This window comes from Oryctolagus cuniculus, chromosome X (assembly GCF_964237555.1).
Source record: "Oryctolagus cuniculus chromosome X, mOryCun1.1, whole genome shotgun sequence".
NCBI lineage: Eukaryota > Metazoa > Chordata > Mammalia > Lagomorpha > Leporidae > Oryctolagus > Oryctolagus cuniculus.
Window position 1 is genome coordinate 103235086 of NC_091453.1, and position 4161 is coordinate 103239246.

The 4161-nt window shown below is 43.1% G+C and overlaps 1 pseudogene; it reads left to right on the forward strand.

The window, feature by feature from the left end:
• Positions 1–302: 302 nt before the first annotated feature.
• On the forward strand, positions 303–1969 carry LOC100343932 (elongation factor 1-alpha 1-like; annotated as a pseudogene).
• Positions 1970–4161: the final 2192 nt, after the last annotated feature.

Genomic DNA, 4161 nt, shown 5'->3' on the forward strand with positions numbered 1-4161 from the left:
ATCTCTTTTTACATATCCTGAGGTCTCTCAGGGTTTGCTGTAGGGTGCTAATATTACTTTGCCTGATTCACACTACTTATGGATAGGGTATAAGGAGACGGCATTTGTTGTAAAAAAATGAAGAGAAAATGAACATGATACTGATGCTTGGGTAAAATGTTACAGGTTGAGTAAGCAATAGACAAGCCAACAGTCTAGATGGTAGTGGGAGGAAATCCAGGGAGAGTGCTAAACTCACTTTCTCAACAGGTTTGCCAACAGAACACAGGTGTCATGAAAACCACTGCTAAATCAAAGCCAAAATGGGAAAAGAAAAGATTTATACTAACATTGTTATTGTTGAACACATAGATTTGGTCAAGTCCTCCACTACTGGTCATCTGATCTACACATGTGGTGGCATCAACAAAAGAACCATTGAAAAATTTGAGAAGCAGGCTGCTGAGATGGGGAAGGCCTCCTTCAAGTATACCTGAGTTTTGGATAAACTGAAAGTGTTAAGTGTGCTATCACTATCAATATCTTCCTGTGGAAAATTGAGACACACAAATATTATGTGACTATCGCTGATGCCCCAAGACAGAGATTTTTTTTTTTAACAGGCAGAGTGGACAGTGAGAGAGAGAGAGAGAGACAAAGGTCTTCCTTTTCCATTGGTTCACCCCACAATGGCCGCTATGGCCAGCACGCTGCGGCTGGCGCACCACGCTGATCCGAATCCAGGAGCCAGGTGCTTCCCGTGGTTTCCCATGCGGGTGCAGGGCCCAAGGACTTGGACCATCCTCCACTGCACTCCCGGGCCACAGCAGAGAGCTGAACTGAAAGAGGAGCAACCAGGACAGAATCCAGCGCCCTGACCGAGACTAGAACCTGGTGTGCCGGCGCCGCAGGTGGAGGATTAACCTATTGAGCCGCGGTGACGGCAGGACAGAGATTTTTGTCAAAAATATGGCTACAGGCACATATCAGGCTTACTGTGCTGTCCTGATTGTTGCTGCTGGGATCAGGGAATTCGAAGCTGCTGTCTCCAAGAATGGGAAGACCTGTGCGCATGTTGGTGTTAACAAAATAGATTCCACTGAACAACCCTACAGCCAGGAGAGATATGAGGAAATCATTAAAGAAGTCAGCACCTACATTAAGAAAATTGGCTACAACCCTGACACAGTAGCATTTGTGCCAATTTCTAATTGGAATGAAGACAACACGCTGGAGCCAAGTGCTAATATGCCTTGGTTCAAGGGATGGAAGGTCACCAGCAAAGACGGCAAAGTCATGGAACCACACTGCCGGAAGCCCTGGATTGCCTCCTCTCACCAGCTAGACTAGCTGATAAGCCTTTGCATCTGCCCCTACAGGATGTCTATAAAATTGATGATATTGCTGCTGTCCCTGTGGGCTGAATGGAGACTGCTATTCTCAAACTTGGCATGCTGGTAACCTTTGTTTCAGTCAACATCACAACTGATTTAAAGTCCATTGAAATGCACAGAAGATCTCCTTGGGGAAAATGTAGGTTTCAATGTCCAGAATGTGTCTGTCAAAGATGTTCATCATGATAGCATTGCTAGTCACAGCAAAAATGACTCACAATGGAAGAAACTGGTTTTACTGTTCAGGTGATCATTCTGAACCATTTATGGCAAATCAATGCTGGCTATGCCTCTGTACTGGATTGTCACACAGCTCACATTGCTTGTGGTTTACTGAACGGCAGGAAAAGATTGATCATCATTCTGGGAAGAAGCTGGAAGATGGCCCTAAACTCTTGAAATCTGGTATTGCTGCCATCATTCCTGGCCAGCCCATATGTGTTGAGAGCTTCTGTGACTAGCCTCCTCTGGATCATTTTGTTGTCTGGAATATGAGACAGACAGTTGCTTTGGGTGTCATCAAAGCAGTGGACAAAAAGGCTTCTGAAGCTGGCAAGGTCACCAAGTTTGCCCAAAAAGCTCTGAAGGCTAAATGAATATTATCCCCAATACCTGCCACCCCAGTATTAACCAGTGGTAGAACGGTCTCAAAACAGTTTGTCTCAATTGGTCATTTAATAGTAAAAGACTAGTTAGTGATACCAGTGCATCATAAAACTTTCAGAAGGAAAGAAAAATGTGTTGTGGATCATTTTGTGCACAGGTGTGTGTGTGTGTGTGTGTGTGTGTGTGTGACAGTTTTACATTCTTAATTTTTTTAAAGATTTATTTATTTATTTGTAAGTCAGAGTTACACAGAGAGAGGAGAGGGAGGGAGGGAGGGAGAGAGGGCGAGAGAGAGAGAGAGAGAGAGAGAGAGAGAGGTCTTCCATCCGCTGGCTGGTTCACTCCCCAGATGTCTGCAATGGCTGGAGCTGAGCTGATCTGAGGCCAGGAGCCAGGAGCTTCTTCCTGGTCTCCCACGTGGGTGCAGGGGCCCAAGGACTTGGGCCATCTTCCACTGCTTTCCCAGGCCATAGTAGAGAGCGGAATCGGAAGAGGAGCAGCCAGGACTAGAACCCGTGCCCATATGGGATGCCGGCGCTTCAGGCCAGGGCATTAACCTACTGCACCACAGCGCCAGCCTCACGGTCTTAATTTTTAAAATCAATACTTTTTAATGGAAGCAGCCTGGCAACCTGACCAAAAATCTGTCACAGGATTTTGAGACGCATTAAAATAAAATTTAATAAGAAAAGAAAGAGAAAAAATCCCTGCATATAACAGGAAATCAAAAAGCTATGTGCATTGCCAGGCCAAAAAAATCTACTCAGATAAGAACTGTGAGGATTCTAAACTTTTACCTGTGATTGAGTTTTAGGCTCAGGGGAAACAGGAAGTGAAAGTTAAGGCAGAATCATAAAGAGGGTGACCAAGTGTTCAGTAAATGTTCAACACAGAGCCACTCTAAAGAGAACAGGAAACTTTTTCTTCGGTAATTCCTTCCTTTATTTAATTTTCCTATCTTTTTTTTCTTTTCTTTTCCTTCCTCCTTCCTTCCTCATACCCTCCTCTTTCCTTCCTTCCTTCCTTCCTTCCTTCCTTCCTTCCTTCCTTCCTTCCTCTTCCTTCTTTTTCATCTTCCTTCCTTTCTCCCTCTCATTTTTCTTTCATTATTTTCTTTTCTGTATATTTAAAGAAATCTCTACCAAACCACTATTTGACTGAAAGCTAAAGGAGAAGAGAACTCAGAGACTATAAATAACAAATAAGCAATCTGAAAAAATGGCATAGAAAAATCACTAGATAAAAATATAGCTACAACTCATAGGAACCAACACAGTAAACTCTAAGAGGGAAGGGAGGATATGATTATCAGAATTAGCAAAATACAACATTAAAGCTGTCTAATTCTGAGGTAAACATATGATACATGCAAAGAAAAAAGAAAATTTGGCCCATATGAAGGAAAAAGGAGTTAGTATAAACTCTCTTTGAGGAAGCATAGAAATGCAACTCTTTGAACAACAGCTTAGAGACAACTGTCTTTAAAAGAATGACTTCCTTGGAAAGGCAAAGTGACAGAGAAAGAAGGGCAGACAGAGAAAGATTGTCCATCAACTGTTTCACTCCCTAAATGCCTGCAACAGTCAGGTATAGGCCAGGTCAAACCCATAAGCTAGTAACTCAGTCTGGGTCAAGAACATAGGCCACCATATTCTGCCTCTCAGATGCATTAGCAAGAAATTGGATTGGAAGTAGATGTGATACTAGATCCCAGGCACTTTAGTATGGGATACTGGTATGTTAAGCAGTAACTTACTCTGCTGCATCACAATGCTCACCACATGTCAACAGTCTTCACTATTATCAATGAGTTTAAAAAAAACATTAAGAGATAACTGACAGAAACTTAGAGAATAATGTCCCATCAAATGGAGCATATTAAAAAATAAGAAAAGTATGGCTGGTGTTGTGGCATAGAAGGGTAAAACAACCACCTACAATGCAGGCATCCCATATGTGCACCAGTTTACATCCCAGCTGCTCCATTTCTGATCCAGCTCCATGCTAATGGCCTGGAAAAACAGAGGAAGTTGACCCAAATTCTTGGACCCTGCACCCATGTAGGAGACCAGGAAAAAGTTCCTGGCTCATGTTTTTGGTTGGCCCAGCCATGGATGTTGCAGCCAATTCAAGAGTGAACTAGTGGATTGGAAGACTTCTCTTTGTGTGTGTCTATCCCTCT